The sequence below is a fragment of the Lepus europaeus genome, chromosome 7 (genome assembly GCF_033115175.1).
Source record: "Lepus europaeus isolate LE1 chromosome 7, mLepTim1.pri, whole genome shotgun sequence".
Lineage (NCBI taxonomy): Eukaryota > Metazoa > Chordata > Mammalia > Lagomorpha > Leporidae > Lepus > Lepus europaeus.
Window position 1 is genome coordinate 22591105 of NC_084833.1, and position 18428 is coordinate 22609532.

At 36.7% G+C, this 18428-nt stretch overlaps 1 pseudogene; it reads right to left on the reverse strand.

The window, feature by feature from the left end:
- Positions 1-9873: 9873 nt before the first annotated feature.
- On the reverse strand, positions 9874-11459 carry LOC133764355 (T-complex protein 1 subunit delta-like; annotated as a pseudogene).
- Positions 11460-18428: the final 6969 nt, after the last annotated feature.

Below are 18428 nucleotides of genomic sequence, written 5' to 3' on the forward strand. Positions count from 1 at the left end.
TATTTTTAATATATTTGAGGTTCTTATCACATTATAGAAATGGATGTTCATTTCCCTCTCTAGGCCTCAGAAGTTTTCAGCCATCACAGATGGTCGGGTCCCCAAGTTACAATTTTTCTTTTTTTCTTAAAATTACACATATTATTGTGGGAAATCTGAAAATTCTCAAAAATATTGAAAAGGAAACCTCCCTCATAATTATGTACTTTGTTTCTTTTTCTTTTTCTCCTTTTTATACACACAAATCTAAGAACATAATGATATTTCCTTCTTCCCTCCCTCTCATTCTCCTGCCAGCTACCTTTGTTTTCTATTTTTTTTTTTTGTTTTTGAGATAACATATCTTAAATTTGCATTATAGTAAAAAGGATTAATGTTTCACCAAACAAGAAGTTTAACAAGTAAAAAGCAAAAAATCCCGTAGTTTAGTGGGAATATACACAATTACTATAATCAATCGAGGGGATAATTGAAGGATAATGGTTTCCAGTTGTACGGATTTTGTTATAAAAGACAGAATTTTATTCTTTTTTATAGCTAAGTAGTATTAAATAATGTATGTATACCACATTTTCTTTATCCAGTCATTGGTTAATGGGCATTCAGGTTGATTCCAAATCTTAGCTCTTGTGAATTCAGCAGCAATAAACATGAAAGTATAGATAACTCTCACATGCTAATTTCATTTCTTTTGGGTAAATTCCCAGGAGTGAGGTGCTGGGTCATATGGTAGATTTATTTTCAGCTTTCTGAGGAATGTCAATATTGATTTCCACAGTGGTCTTACTAGTTTGCATTCCCACCAACAGTGGATGAGGGAAATTTTCCTCAAATTCTTGGCAATTTTTTTTGTTTTGATTTTTGTATGAGAGCCATTCTAAGTGGGATGAGGTGAAACCTAGTTATGGTTTTTATTTGCATTTCCCTGATGGCTAGTGATCCTGAACTCTTTCATGTGTCTATTGACCTTTTGAATTTCATCTTTTGAAAAATGCCTGTTCAAGTCCTTTGCCGATTTTGCTACTAGATTGTTTGCTTTGTTGTTGGTGTGTTTCTTGAGCTCTTTATAGAGATTCTGAATATTAATCCTTTATCAGTTGTATAGTTTGCAAATATTTTCTCCCATTCTGTCAGTTGTTTCTTCATTTTGCTGTATTTTCTTTGCATTGCAGAAGTTTAGCTCCTTAGCTCGATGTAATTGTTTATTTTTGGTTTGATAGTTGTTTCTGGAGTCTTTTCCAAAATGTCTGCTAATGTCAATATCTTGCAGAGTTGCCCCAAGGTTCTACTCTAGTAATTTGATGGTATCATGTCATAGACTTAGATCCTTGATCCATTTTTTTTATTATAAACACTTTTATTTAGTAAATACAATTTTCCAAAGTACAGTTTATGGATTACAACGGCATCCCCCCCATAACTTCCCTCCTACCCGCACCCCTCCTATCTCCCACTCCCTCTCCCATTCCATTCACATCAAGATTCATTTTCAATTATCTTTATATACAGAAGATTGATTTAGTATATATTAAGTAAAGATTTCATCAGTTTGCATCACACAAAACATAAAGTGTAAAAACAGTACTAGTTATAGCATTACTTCACATTGGACATCACATTAAGGACAGAGATCCTACATGGGGAGTAAGTACACAGTGACTCCTGTTGTTGACTTAACAATTTGACACTCTTCTTTATGGCGTCAGTAATCTCCCTAGGCTCTAGTCATGAGTTGCCAAGGCTATGGAAGCCTCTTGAGTTCACTGACTTCGATCTTATTTAGACTAGGTCATAGTCAAAGTGGAAGTTCTCTCCTCCCTGCAGAGAAAGGTACCTCTTTCTTTGATGGCCCGTTCTTTTCTTTCTACTGGGATCTCACTCACAGAGATCTTTCATTTAGGGTTGTTTTTTTTTTTGTGTGTGTGTGTGTTTGTTTTTTTTTTTTTTTTTTTTTTTTTTTTTTGCCAGAGTGTCTTGGCTTTCCATGCCTAAAATACTCTCATGGGCTCTTCAGCCAGATCCGAATGCCTGAAGTGCTGATTCTGAGGCTGGAGTGCTGTTTAGGACATCTGCCATTCTATGAGTCTGCTGTGTATCCCACTTCCCATGTTGGATCGTTCTCTCCCTTTTTGATTCTATCAGTTAGTATCAGCAGACACTGGTCTTGTTCGTGTGATCCCTTTGACTCTTAGACCTATCAGTGCGATCAATTGTGAACTGAAGATGATCATTTGGACTAGTGAGATGGCGTTGGTACATGCCATCTTGAAGGGATTGTATTGGAATCCCCTGGCATATTTCTAACTCCACCATTTGAGGCAAGTCCGATTGAGCATGTCCCGTATTGTACATCTCCTCCCTCTCTTATTCCCACTCTTATATTTAACAGGGATCACTTTTCAGTTAAATTTCAACACCTAAGAATAAATGTGTGTTAATTACAGAGTTCAACCAATAGTATTAACTAGAACAAAAAATACTAGAAGGGATAAAGTATTAAATTGCACATCAAAAGTCAGGACAAGGGATGATCAAGTCACTGTTTCTCATAGTGTCCCTTTCACTTCAACAGGCTGCCTTTTTTGTGGTTGGTTAGTTGTTGATCCATTTTGAGCTGATTTTCATATAAAGTATAAGGTATGGTTCTTGTTTCATACTTCTTCACAAAGAAATCCAATTTTCACAACAATTGTTAAAAAATGTTAGGTGGTTGTAAATATGTGGAATGATATCTAGGGATCCTGTTCTATTCCATTAGTCTATTTTTGTGCCAGTACCAGTCTGTTTTGATTATAACTGCCCTGTAGTATAACCAGAAATCTGATATTATGCTTGCTCCAGTTTTTAATGGTTTTTGTTAAGATTGTTTTGGCTATTTGGGATCTCTTGTTTTCCATATGAATTTTAGCAGTTTTTTCTAGATCTGAGAAGAGTCACTGCTATTTCCCATTTGGATCACACTGAATTTGCAAATTGCTTTTGATAGTATGGATATGTAGATGATACTAATTCTTCTAATCCAGAAACATGGGAACTTTTTCTAACTTTTGTGTCTTCTTCTATTTATTCTGTAATATTTTGTGATTATCATCATGGAGATGTATTACATCCTGGGTTAAATTTATTCAAAGGTATTTAAAATTTTTGTAGCTATTGAGATGGGACTGATCTTACAAGTTCTTTCTTAACCATGATATTGTCTGTGTATACAAAGGCTATTGATTTTTGTATGTTAATTTCATATCCTGTAAACATACCAAATTGTTATGAGTTTCAATAATCTCTTACTGGAGTCTTTCGATTCTCCTATTTATAGAATCATGTCACCTGCGAACAGGGATAATTTTACTTCCCCATTTCCAATTTGTATCCATTTAATTTCTTTTTTTTTTTTGCCTAATGTCTCTGGCTGAAACTTTCAGAAATATATTTAAGAGTAGTGGTGAAAGTGGACATCACTGTCCGGTTCTAGATCTTAGCGTACATGCTTCCAACTTTTCCCCATTCAATATAAAACTGGCTGTGGGTTTGTCGTATATTGCACTGAGTCTATTGAGGAATGTTCCTTCTATACCTAATGTGCTTAAAGTTTTTATCAGGAAAGGATGTTGAATTTGAAGCATTTGAATTCAAATGCTTCTTCTGCATCTATTCTTCAATTTATTGATGTGATATATTACCTTTACTGATTTCCACATGTTGAAGCATTCCTGCATTGCAAATAAAAATTCCAGTTGATTTGGGTGAATTATCTTTCTGATGTTGTGGGATTCAATTAGCCAGTATTTTGTTGAGGATTTTTGCACCCATGATCATCAGAGATATTGGTCTATAGTTCTCTTTGTTGTATCTTTTTCTGGCTTAGCAATTAAGGTGATGTTGGCCTCATAGAAAGAGTTTTGGAGGATACCCTCCCTTTCAATCATTTTGAATAGCTTGAGAAGAATTAGAATTATCTCTTTTTTAGAAGTCTGGTAGAATTCAGGAGTGAAACCATCCAGTCCATGGCTTTTCTTTCTTGGGAGAGTCATTATTACTGATTCAGTCTCCATCTTGTTTAATGGTCTTTTCGAGCTTATCAATGTCTTGGTGCCCAAATTTTTGTAGATTGTGTGTGGTCAGCAATCTATCCATTTCTTCTAGATTTTCCAATTTGTTGGCATATAGCTCTTTGTGGTAAACCATGATGATTCTTTTTTATTTCTGTGGTATGTGCTGTGACATCTTTTCATCTCTGAGTTTTTTGATTTGGGTCTTTTTGTCATTTCACTCTTTTTCTTCTTCTTCTTATTTTTTCGGGGGGTTAGTTGGACCAATGATGTATCAGTTTTGTTTTATTTTTCAAAAAAAACAAGATCTTGATTTCATTCATAATTTTTATATTATTTAGTTTCAATTTTCTTTACTTCTTCTCTGATTTTAATTATTTTTTCTTACTACTAATTTTGTGTTTGGCTTGTTGTTCCTTTCTAGTTCCTTGAAATGTATTGATGGCTCATTTATTTGATTCCTTTCCAATTTTTTGGTTTAGGCACCAATTGCCTTAAACTTCCTTCTTAACACTGCTTTTGCTGTATACAATAAGATTTTATGTGTTTTACTGTCATTTTAATTCTTTTCCAGGAATATTTTGATTCCCTTTTGATGTCTTCTATGACCCACTGTTCATTCAAGAGCATCTTATTCAGTCTCCAAATATTTGTATTCTGTTATCATGTAATATATTTTTCATGCTTTTACTTTCAGTCTAAGTGTAACTTTGTTGATGAGTTATGTGTCTTATAGGCAGCAAATAGATGGGTCTTGTTTTTTAATTCATTTAGCCAATTTGTATTTTTAATTGGATAATTTAGGCCATTTACATTCAAGGTTATTATTAGTAAGTAACAACTTTGTCCTTCCATTTTTCTGTAAATATTCCTATTGTTTGCTTTGGATTTCCTTTTTACCTTTACTGGATTTTCTGCTTTCACATTCTTTCATAGAGATTAGTGTCTTTCTGTGTTTCTGTGTTTAGCACACTCTTATGCTTCGTTGGTAATGTGGGATGAGTGGTGATAAATTGTTTCAATTTCTGTTATGGAAGGTCTTTACTTCACCTTGATTCATAAATGAGAGGTTTATAGGGTATTGTATAATGGGTTGGCTTTCTTTTTCCTTTGGACACTTGGACTATATCTCTTTTCTCTCCTAACCTGGAGGGTTTATAATGGGAAATCAGCTGTCATCTAATTGGAGATCCTCTAAAGTTTATCTGGCATTTCTCTCTTGCATATTTTAGAATCTTTTCTTTATTTTTTTTTTTTTGTTGAAAGTTTTACTTCAACATGTCGCTATGTAGGTCATTTCTGGTCATGTCTATTAGAAGTTCTATGTGCTTCCTGTATTTGGTTGTTCCTGTCTTTCTCCACGTTAGGGAAGTTTTCATCAAATAAGCTTCTAATCCATTCTCTCTTTCAACAGCTTCAGTAACTCCTAAAACTCATGTGTTGTGTCATTTGATAGTATTCCATAATTCTTGAATAATGTTTTTATTTTTTCTAATTTTTTCTTCTCCACCATCTCCTTCTCATTCTGGTTTAATTGAGATATTTCCAAGAATTTGTCTTCTAGCTAGGTTATTCTTTCTTCTACACCACAAATTCTGTTGTTAAACTTTTCCACTGTGTTTTTTATTTGATATATTGAATTTTTAATTTCTGATTTTTTAGTTTGATTTTTCATCAAAATCATTATAGTAAATTTTTTCAATCATGTCATGTATGGATTTCTTTAACTCATGAATTTGCTTCTCATTGTTTCTGAGTAATCCTATGATCATTCATTTGAATTTCTTTTCAAGAATTTCATCAATCTCTTCATCTCCTTATTCTAATACTGAAGTGTTGTTATGCATCCTTGGAGAATTCATGTTGTCTTATTTGTTCTTGTTTCTTGTATTAATGTGTTTATTTTAAGGCATTTGTGGAAACAGTGGTTGGTTTTCTCTACTGGTGGTTTTATCTTTCAGATATGCTAAGTGGAATATCTGCTCCTTCAGTGAATACTCTGAGGCATGTACTGTGTGGGGCCAGGGAGTTCTGATCAGTGCTCAAGTGTAGGGTCGGAGTCCAGTTGACACTCATGTTAGGCATGGTATATCTCCTTTTTTGTCTGCAGAGGGACAGTGTAATCAGGACTTGATATAATCACAACCTCACTTCCTCACTTCCAAGGTGATAATGCCTGGGGTTAACCCACAGTGAGTACAATCCTCACTTATGATGGCACATGAACCTCACTAAGGATCTACACAGTCATCAGTGTAAGAAAGGAACCCTCTGTAATAACGCCTCCCCCCAGGGTAGTCAGGGTGCTCTGAGTCTCTGACAGCAGACACAGTGATTACACAGAGATCCAGCTGCACCCCACATCCTTTCATGCAGTCACCAGATTCCCATAATCACAGTGCATAAGGCTCCCACAGTCATGGCATTCTTTTTGTTTCTGTCGAATTCCTACTGCAAACTCCTCCCCAACTCTCCCCTAGGAATGTACGTCCTCCATTTGACTTCTGCTATCCTCTCGTGGTTAGAATCAGCATGTCTTTTCCATTTTCAGCCATCTTGGAACCTACTTTGTTCAATTTTTCAATTCTATGATGGTGTACAAGTGACACACAATCAGTAAAAATGATAATTCTAAATTGGAATTTTAATTATTTCCTGGATTAGTGGCTTAATATGTCGTATGATACTTTCATGATGCTGGACAGTTTTAGTAAGCTGAAGTTCCAGTTAGTTGATCTATCATGACAGTAAAATATCAATACTCTATAATGCACTCTATAATGCACTGTAATGCTAGTCATTTTGGGGCACTATTTCAATGAATTACAGGATATACTCAATATTTGACTACACAATACACTGTAGTGGAATATTTTTCCCATCTGTAGACTAATGTAAGCATTTTGTGGATGTTTTAGGTGGGTTAGATATGTCAAATAAATTATCAAGTTATGAAATTTTCAATTTATGATGGATAGATTGGGCTATAATTCCAGCATAAGTTGGTGAGCATTTATGCTTATTCCACGAAGTTTTTTTTTTTTTCTTTCAGTTTCCATGCCCATCCCATGATTGTCAAAACCAGTTGGAATTATGAGAAATAATTGAGTAAATCAATATGGGAATTCAAGAATAAAAGGGAAAAAGAACGGGATGAAAACCCTAGGGTCTGTGGGAATGGACCATATCCTCAGTCCATGATGGTCAGCCTATTGCCAGGGTGCACTTCAGTGGACCACACTGTTGGTTTTGACAATCATGGGATGGGCATGGAAACTGAAATTGAAGGGAAAGTCCCATGTCCTGAATCCATAGGGGCCAGCCTAATGCCTGATGTAATGTTGCCATCTTAATTATTAATTGTGCATAAAGCCAAGATCTGCAGGAGAGGGTCCAGGACATGGGGAGACAAGGGCAAACCCTGTGATTATGGGGACTGCACTCACAGGGGCTAACCTAGTGCTAAAGCAAATCTAGAACCTAGGATTATGTGATCCAACCTCAAGCCTTGGGCCATGGAGCCTGGCCTGATACAAGAACTCACTGGTGTGTACATGATACTATGGTCCACTGTGAAGTCAGGTAGTATTCATTACTCCCAGCTTTCACTTCGTGGAAACCATCTCTCCTTATGCTGTTCTGTATGGACTTGTGGGAGGGTTGACACAGGTAATGTGACACTGTCTCTCCTCTCTTCAATGCATATTTTCTATTTTGAGCTTTACACAGGTGCTGTATTCTCTCACTTGCATCATTAAGCTCTGGTGAGATGCTTTTCTCATTTAGATCGTTATCCAAATTGATGTGTTTGTGAAAGAACAAGGGCTGGAAATGATTATTCTTCCTTCTGGTTGATGTCCTTACTCTCTATTCAGCAATATTGTTGCTTTTAGAACATTAGCAGTCAGTCTTCAAAATTTTACTGTGATATTGTTTTGCATATCTAAATTATATACATAGATATTACAAATATCATGCTGTGCTCATCCTTTGTCCTGCATTTTTGTTTTCAAATTCAATTGTAATTCAGATAATGTTTGATATGAATAATTTTAATTTTTTGCTTTTAACTCAAAGTATTCCACTGTATTACTAGATTACAACTGTATTACTAGAATACAAAAGATCATTTTCATTTAATGAATGTCATAATGCTTATTACATGTATTTCCTTTAGCAGGTGTGTGAATTTTTCTAGAAGTGGAATTGTTACTTACAAATTTGTGCTGAATGGTATAAAATTAGGTGAAATAACTCAAAATTATTGGGTTGTAATGTGCATAAAGTGAGAATATATTTGAGTATATTTATGTATGATATATTTTCAGAGAAGGCTTAGAATATAGTGAGGAACTGGTGCTGTGGCTCACTAGGCTAATTCTCCGCCTTGCGGCGCCAGTACACCAGGTTCTAGTCCTGGTCGGGGCTCCGGATTCTGTCCGGTTGCCCTTCTTCCAGGCCAGCTCTCTGCTGTGGCCAGGGAGTGCAGTGGAGGATGGCCCAAGTGCTTGGACCCTGCACCCCATGGGAGACCAGGAGAAGCACCTGGCTCCTGGCTTCGGATCAGCGCGGTGCGCCAGCTGCAGCACGCCGGCTGTGGCGGCCATTGGAGGCTGTACCAACGGCAAAAAGGAAGACCTTTCTCTCTGTCTCTCTCTCTCTCTGTCCACTCTGCCTGTCAAAAAAAAAAAAAAAACAAACAAACAAACAAAAAAAAAAACTAAAAGTGTAGGCTATGGAGCAAAATTGCCTAAGACAACAGTGAACATTTCATCTTGGGCAAGTAATTTATCCTTTTAGGTATCTAGTTCTTAATTTGAAAACAGGGAATAACAGCTGTTCTGTTATTTTATAATTTTGTGATGTTAAATAATAAAATGTATGTAAAAATATTCAATGTTAGTCATATTATAATTATTCAATATAAGATGGCTATTTTTCTTCCTATGCATTTTTGATGGGAGGATAATAGTTATGTTTTCATGACAATAAAATATTGTCATACTGAAGATATGCATGTCCTTCAGTTATATCATAATTAATAATGTTAGCAATGACTTCAGATTGACGGCAATTGTTTGCCAGGAAATAGTATTTTTTTTTAGCAGAGAACATTTCAAAACTTGAAGGTCAAGATTTGAAAGACAATCAGAGTTCTGGTCATGCTTGTTCTTGAATTATATAAAAAAAAAAAACTACTGTAGTGTAGAAAATATTTCTCACCATCACAAAATTCATGGCTGAGACCTCAATGACAAAATACATATGAAGAAGAGAAAAACATAGAAATGTATTTTAATTTAATGAAACAAGAGTCTTCTGAAATGAATAGCCAAAGAGAAGGAAAATTTGTGAATATTTTTTGAACAACTGTGCAGAAATATGGTTGGAGGACTAAAGGGTAAACTCTAATGATAATAAGCCAGGAAGAATTTGGCAAGACTTGCTTGTTTAGGTTCTTATTGTCTCTACTGTGATATTTCCCTGGAATTTCCCTTTGAAGTATGGTATTATATTAGATCAATTATAGAAGTTTGATCCTTTCTGATCTGCTTAAGGGAAGATGGACAAGAGAAATCCATAAAGAACTTTCTGTTTCTGTTGTTTTTTTTTTCTCTTTTTACCTAGAAACCTTTTATTTAAGTTACACATGTTTATTATTTTTTAATATTTTAATTAAACTGTTTTAATACAACTTCAAACAAATGCCAACCGGAAGACCAAGCCCAATAATTTTTAGAGGAAAATCTTCCAAACAACAAGGAACACAAATGAGATCTTCCACGCTGACCATAATGATGACAGTCAGACAGCATTATCCAGATTATCGTGTGTTTACCACGTCATCAATTTTCAGAATACTTTGGACAGTTTCAGTTTACTGCAACCAATAGAGGCTGGACCACTAGTTCCTCAAAATGTTGGAAATAACACTCTTTTGGACATTAATGCCTGTAGTTTTCTCACCCTGGACATGCGGTTTCTTAGTTCTGTTACTGTGGAAATGGGATTCAGGCCAGCATTTTCAGCCAGTGTAGATGGAATGACCTCCATAGCACCTGCAAAAGCACTAGCACAGTAGGATTCCATACCACTCAATGTTCGTGAATATTCAATCAACCACAAGGCCAACTCTGTTTCTGGAGTACCACCTCCTGCAATAAGAGCTCTGTTTTTCACTAAACAACGAATAACACACAGAGCATCATGAATGGATCTCTCCACTTCTTTAATCACCAGTTTGTTAGAACCATGGACAATGATTGTCACTATTTTCCCAGGGCTTGCACAGCCTGTAATCTTGAGCAGTGTGCCAGAACCATTTAAGTTGAACTCCTCTGCTAACTCAGCAGAACCCAGCCTATCAGCAGTGAACTGGTCAATATGAGCAACAGGCTTGATTCCAGTTGTCTTACAGATGAATTCAATGTCATCTCTCTCAGTATCCTTATTCACCATAATCTTCATTTTGTTCAGGAAATGTAATGCAAGATCGCTAAGAGCATCTCTTAGGATGGACTTCCGTATGAGGACATTACATCCTGTTTCTTTATTTGCTTCACTAAGTTTAAAATATAGGCTCGTTCTTCTCATAGCACTCGGTCCATCTGGACATAGTCAGAAACTACTATTTGATTATCCATATCTGTTTTGGGAGCAGATAAGCAAAACTGAATAAGCCCAATCTTAGCCTTTTCAACTCTGGTTATGCCAATATTTGCCATTTTCTGGGTGAGAACCAGTCCTTCCACCAACTCACAGTCATCAGTTGTCCCACCAAGCTTCTTAAGTATCTTAATATCCACACTAGTAGCTGTAGCTGGGTCATTCACTTTCATCACCACACTTACAATCATTGGAGAAAGCAGACTTGAATACTGAGGCAGGATCTTTGAATTCAGTGAAGTAGTTGCACTATTTAACAAAGTTTCTCTGTCTTTCAGTTCCACAGGTCGAGACATGTCAGTCAAGATTTCAAGACCCTTTTCTAAAGCCTTTTGGAATGACTCAGAAATGATGGTTGGATGAATCCCTTTCTGAAGAAGTTTGGTACAGAAATCTAACAAAGAGCCAGCAATGATGACCACTGATGTGGTGCCATCTCCTGCTTCTGTATCTTGGGCCTTCGATAGCTCCACCAGCATTCTGGCTGCTGGATGTAATACCTGCATTTGTTTTAGAATGATGGCACCATCATTTGTAATTGCACATCACCTTTTCCATCTTGAATCATTTTATCCATTCCTTTTGGTCCAAGGTTTCTTCTAATAGCATTAGCAACTGATATGGTGGAGGAAATGTTGCTGAAGCCAATCTTGGCCAACTTGTCGCAGTCCTGATAGGACTTTCCCGCTGGCCTCCAGCGGCCCCAGCAGGTCCCCCGCTTCGGGGTGCCTCGTTCCCAGGCATGGTGCACTTGGGTGGGTCTGTGCAAGACCAGTAAGGACGAATGGAGCAGATTCCAAACAGCAGCAGAGTAACAGTATGCTCCACCCGCCTTCACGAACCTTCCAGAATTGTATTTCATATATACAAATTTAGGAACATAGTGATTCTCCCCACCCTAAACTCCCTCCCACTCACATTCCACCCTTTTTCTTCATCCTCTCCTACTTGCATTCTTATTTTTGAGGAAGCTCTACTTTCAGTTAACTTTATAAGATTAACCCTACACTAAGAAAAAAGTTAAAAAAATAGTTTGAGGGCCTGGCGCTGTGGCGCAGTGAGTTAAAACCCTGGTCTGAAGTGCCGGCATCCCATATGGGCACCAGTTCTAGTCCCAGCTGCTCCTCTTCTGATCCATCTCTCTGCTATGGCCTGGGGTAGCAATGGAAGATGGCCCATGTCCTTGGGCCCCTGCACCCACATGGGAGACCCAGAGGAAGCGCTTGGCTCCTGACTTCGGAAAGGCACAGCTCCAGCCATTGCAGCCATCTGGGGAGTGAACAAGTGGAGGGAAGACCTCTTTCTCTGTCTCTACCACTCTCTGTAACTCTGTCTTTCAAATAAGTAAAATAAATCTTAAAAAAAAAAGAAAAAGTAAAATGAATGGCTTATTTATAAAGCATGCAATTCCCACAAAACATTATATCCAGAGTTCTATTGATTGTATACACATGACACGTACTGACAGGTGCAATAAGTTCATAAATACATGGTTCCCTCCTTTGGAAAACCTGGAAGTACATAGAGGTAGACATTGCATGGTTGTAGATGTCCTGTTTGCTTAATCATTTTCCATGAATGATGTCAAGCACTTATAACTGAAGTAATCATGTTAATTCATAGCCTTTGACCCATATAACCACAGAAGGTCAGTACACAAGTGGAGAAATACTGATATTTAAAATGTATAATACTTGAAGTTAAACAAGTGTTTAAAAAATGAAAGTAATTTTGTATTTCAAACTGGAGTAATTAGCTGTCTGAAAAGTCTGAAATTACTATATTATTGGAATTCAGAATTAATACTGCACTATTAATTACTGCTTATTTACAATGAGTTTTAAATCAAATGCAGTTGAGTGTAGTTGTATGATGTCAATATACTGTATTGTTTTTATTAATGAAAATTAATTTAAACTTAGATTGCATAATTTGGCTTTATATATAAAGCTAAATTTATAATCTCTATTAAATACCAGTTCAAGAACCATCCCAGATGCAAAATATTAAATGAATTTCAATTATGAAATTGGCATATGAAACATTCACATATGTTACATATATTTAAATATTTCTAGCATTTATTATCCTTTATATGTGGGAATAATTTGCATTTATTTTTATATATATTAGCTCCCTGAGAACTGAATATTCTAATATAAACATTTTTGGGCTTCCCATCTAGACTAAGAAATCAAAGAATTAGCTTCTTTGTTTTGTAAGTTGCATGTTTTTTAATAATTGTTTATTTTTGTTTTTATTTTAAAGACAGAAAGACATAGAGAGAGGAGAGAGTCAAAAAAGATAAACAGACAGGCAGAAAGATCTACCATTTGCTAGTTCATTCCCCAAATACCCACAATAGCTGGTGCTAGGTCAGCCTGAAGGTAGGAGCCAGGAACTCCATCTAGGTCTCCCAAGAAAGTGCCAGGGAAACATTCGTTTATTGCTGTAAGTACCTTGAATGGAATGGAAATGGAAGTTTAGAAAGGCAGTTCCAAAAGGTATCAAATCAAGTTCTTAGAAGAGTGTTTGGAAATCATCCTTTCCACTTCAAATGAGAGCCCACTAAATTATCTGAAATAGCTGAAAAAAGAGCCATGTTTAATTTACCTCCAAAAGATCTTTGATGGCACCTTCTTGGAAACATATCTCATCACTGGAAAATCATCATGTTATCAATTTGCAATTAGTATGTAAAGAACATTCTGTTAGGTGTTTGTTGTATGCCAGATATATAAAACACAACACCTATAGATATGGCATCTTCTTTCATGGATAATTTATTATAGTTTTAATTAGAAGGCAAATAAAACAAATGAGAACTGGTCATTTGGTATAAATACTGTCAAATAGGCAAAAGATGTTTTCTGAGGGTAGATGTGGCATAGATGAGTACTAGAAATATTTTGGAAATGACAGTTCAAAATAAGATTTTTTTTTAACTTTTATTTAATGAATATGAATTTCCAGTGTACAGCTTATGGATTACAATGGCTTGCCCCTCCCATAACTTCCCTCCCAAGACAGAGTTGAATTCTTTTCTTCAAATCCAAATTTAATTCCTTTAGACATAAGTACACTACACAGTGCACCCCAGCACAAGCTTAGTGGCTTGTTGACTGATAAGTGGTTACTGAAATATATTTGCTTAGAGTGTGGCTCTGGTGTCTGTTGGAATTCAACAAGTGATCCTATCATTATTATCCTGTCAACTTTGGGAAATTATTTAACATTCTGTTCTTCAGGATCCTCATCTGTAAAATGTAGACCTTATGCTACCCACCTTGTATATGGATGTTGTAAAATTTAAATGAGTTATTGCATGCAAAGTGTTAACAATAGTACTTGGTACATACGAAGAAATTGATAAATATTAATAATGATGATGATGATAATTAGGAGGAAGAAAATGAAGAAGAAAAAGAATGAGAAGGAGAAAGAAGAGGAAAACGAGAAAGAAATAGGAGTGGAGGGAGGAGAGAGGGGAGAAGGAGGAGCAGGAAATGATCCTAGTACTTATTAGAATGGTATGCACTGGGGCACTGCCACTCTGTCTGAACAGAAAAATGTATAAATACTACAAAATCCTCTACCCTTACACCTCTTACCTAGGTGATGGCAGAGAGGATTTCACCACTAGTCCCTAATACATGAAGACTGTTATACTGCAGGTTCTTTACTAGCTTCATTGTGTGCCAACTTAGTCAGTATCCATGAGTAGTTGCCTCATTTCTATTTAGCTTTCTGGAATCTGGCTCTCAATCTGAAACCTGCTGTCTGATCTATGCCAGCTTCTTTCACCAGGATTCAGATCCTGGTTTTGGTTAATCAGAGTAACTACTGTCAGTTGAAAATTGATTCTTATTCAATACCAAGAATTTCTGCCCCAAACCCTACATTGGCACTCTATATAGCATACAGTTTCCACTTAAACCACAGTCTTTTGGATAGGTCCCCAAATTGAATGTGGTTTTACATTATGCTCTGAAAATTGCAATTTTTACATTGAATTTTATTATATGCCTGCCGCTAATGGATGGGGCCACCCTTTTAGTCCTAGTTTGTCTTTCTCTATCCTTACCAATGAATATTATCTAGTCCTTGTAACACAACATCAATATCATTGACAAATGTGTCCCTTGTACTAGAATTTCTGATTATTCCCTAAAATGCCTGGTATATGGTAGAAGTGATGCTTATTCTTTAGCTTGATAAGATTTTATTATATTCTAAGTGGTACTATCAAGCCACAAAAGTCCTTATTTCCAAGAAAATTATAGAGCTGACAAAATTATAGATCTGACACATGTATTATCTCATAAGTTACGGAATTAGTATGTTGAGCCATGATAACCCATTGCTTCTGATGTAAGGTATCTTGTCAGATAGGATTAGAGAAGGGTATTTAATCAGAGTTAAGGTTAACAACTGTGAGTCTTGCTCAAACAATAAGTACTTGTCTTTTGCTTTTTCCTAGTCTAACATCCAGATTTGCTTAGCAAAATGAAAGGAATCTGTTTATATTTTGCATTGTTTTTAGGTGAGTTACATACCTCTTGTGTGATTTGAGCATGGACAGGAAGAAATCTCTACCTGTTTTCAACACAGTATTTTTATCACTCAAATACAAAATATTGGAATACTTCCATACACTTGGAATTCAATAGCGTGAATATGTATTTTTGTAAAGCATAATGTTAAAAAAGCTCACAAGCAGAAAATTAGGAAGTAGATTATACTATCAAGAAAAATATTCATCTTGGATGGTATGCTATACTTTTTTTTTTTTTTTTGACAGGCAGAGTTAAACAGTGAGAGAGGTCTTCCTTCCATTGGTTCACTCCCAAATGGCAGGTGTGGCCGGCTCACTGAGTGGATTCCAAGCCAGAAGCCAGGTACTTCCTCCTGGTCTCTCATGTGGGTGCAGCACTTGGGCCATCCTCCACTGCCTTCCTGGAACACAGTAGAAAGATGGACTGGAAGAGAGCAACTGGGACAGAAACAGCATCCCAACCGGGGCTAGAACCCAGAGTGCTGGCATGGCAGGCAGAGGATTAGCTTAGTGAGCCGCGTCGCCGGCCTCCGTATGCTATACTTTTAAACTATTTCTTCCCTACTCTCTGGATATCCTGGTTGAACAATGAAATGTGAGTTGTTATGTTAATAGAAGTTGATGGTTGTAGAAGATGTTAAACTAGTTGGGTATCAGGAGAAAATTTATGTATGTGTGAATATATAAATAAAATATTATGTATTAAAAATTAAATTTCAAATACTATAAATGTATATAATTTAAAATATCTCAACACTTGAGCTATTATAGAGTTTTTACCTGTGGGGTAGATTAGTACTAAAATGCCAATGAACATCACAAAGTCATTGTTACTTTTCACTATTGCTGAAGTCTTTATTCTCTATTTTTCAATGTTGAGTGAGTCTCTACTTTCTCCATGTTGTTGCTGTATCCTCGGGAGATTTGAAAATGGTTGTGATGTCAAAACAATGTCATGCTCTATGATTATCTGTTAATAAGATGTGTATTTTCCTTCCTCAGCAAAACTTTTGATGGACTTTCCTTGGGGTAGATTGTACAGAATCAGATATTATGATTAGAAATTGTGTTCATTGGTTAATTGAAGAACCATACCCAGGAGAAGTTTTTTTTAAATTTTTTTTTATTTTTTTTTTTATTTTGATAGGCAGAGTGGATAGTGAGAGAGAGAGAGAGAGACAGAGAGAAAGGTCTTCCTTTTTGCCGATGGTTCACCCTCCAATGGCCGCTGCGGCCAGCGCATCTTGGTGATCCGAAGCCAGGAGCCAGGTGCTACTCCTGGTCTCCCATGAGGGTGCAGAGCCCAAGCACTTGGGCCATCCTCCACTGCCTTCCCGGGCCATAGCAGAGAGCTGGCCTGGAAGAGGGGCAACCGGGATAGAATCCGGCACCCCGACCGGGACTAGAACCCGGTGTGCCGGTGCCGCAAGGCGGAGGATTAGTCTGTTAAGCCACGGCGCCAGCCCCAGGAGAAGTTTTTAATATAGTAAGCTGAAAAAGGAAGACCTCAAGTTCTGGCCTCAGAAGGATCCTGAAAGGCAGCTCTGGAATGTAAATTACCCTTCAGAATTTGATCCAGTTCCAAGAGAGGGAACTGAGCCACCCACGACTACATCTATTAGTTATTGGCTGAATATCATCTCAGGGGAGCAAAATCTCTCAGCCACTTTTGGCAAATGGCACCAACTGTGCAGTGCTGCTGAGTAGATGCAAAGCACACACAGAAACCTTACTGAGAAAGCACAGACAACATTAGAAAAAAAGTGAGGTTGGCAGGTTCTTGGTGTAGCACTTAAGATGCTGCTTGGGATCCTTCCACCCATGTTGGACTGCCTGGGTCTGAGTTTCAGTTCTACATCTGAACCCATTTTTCCAACAATGTGCACTCTGGGAAGCAGCAGGTAATACCCTAAGTACTTGAGTCCCTACAACCCAAGTAGGCGACCTGGACTGAACTACAGGCTCTTGACTTTCACTTGGCCAATCTCTAGCTGTGGCAAGTATTTGGGAGTAAACCAGTGAAAGGAAGAATACTCTCTCTTTCTATCTGTCTTGCAGATTACATGAAAATAGATGTTTTTAAAAACATTGAAAGGGGACATGAGGGAAACATTACAGACTGACAGGTGTTTCTTTTAATTTGTTCATAGAACCAGGAAGCAGGTCATCATACCTAAGAGAACAATAATACACAGTAAATTAAAGTTTAAATACAGGAAGGATTATAGTCCCTGAGATCTTTCATTACTAATGGGATTGTAATCTCTTGGTTCAGGGGACTACTGTTGTTAAAAAATATTAGGGAAAAAGAATATTGTTTTTGCTCACTAGTTGGTAGGAAGGTACTTTTCGCTCAACAGCCTTCCAGCACAAATACCTCTTAAATCAATTCCTTATTTTGATTCATCCTCTTAGTGTTATTTTCACAAGCTTCATTTTCTATAGTAAATGAAAAATTTTGTTGGCTTGCCGATGTGAACCCTGTCCTCGGGGGGGATTTGTTAAGGGGACAGAAAATGTCCTCTAGAGAATGGCTCTCTACTATTCATCTAAAACTCTCTGTTTCCTTTCATTGAGAAAATATTCATGGCTTACTATTGCTAACTAGACCAGGGCTTAGAGGAAGAAATATGTAAAATGATTAAGACTTGATTTTTGGCCCAAAGGAACATATTGGAGAAAAAGTAATTTTTAACCAATAGCTAAAACATTGTTGCCTGATCTGGGAATATTAGTTACCTACTTTATTAATATATTAGTTACCTATTTGTACATGATTACCCTCAAATTCTTTCACAGTTTCTGTGGATGAGGAATTGAGACAGGTGCAGATGTCTGGGAGTTGACAGCATTTGGTCATTGTGGGCAACATGGTGGCAGGATTCCAAGAGTGAGCACCCCAAATCAAAGAGAACTACCTTATAGTGCTACTGTGAGGCTTAAATGAATTAATGTAAAATGCTAAGACCATTATCTGATATTTAATGCCACTTGAGTGATAACTGTTATTATTAATACATGAATTAATACATAATATGCACACAAATGTATTAGTAGTAGTATTTTGAATATATCAAGGGTAACTGAGTTCCATTCGTGCCATAAGAAGGAATCATTTTACTGTTTTATACTATTATTTGTTTCAATGATTTTCTTCT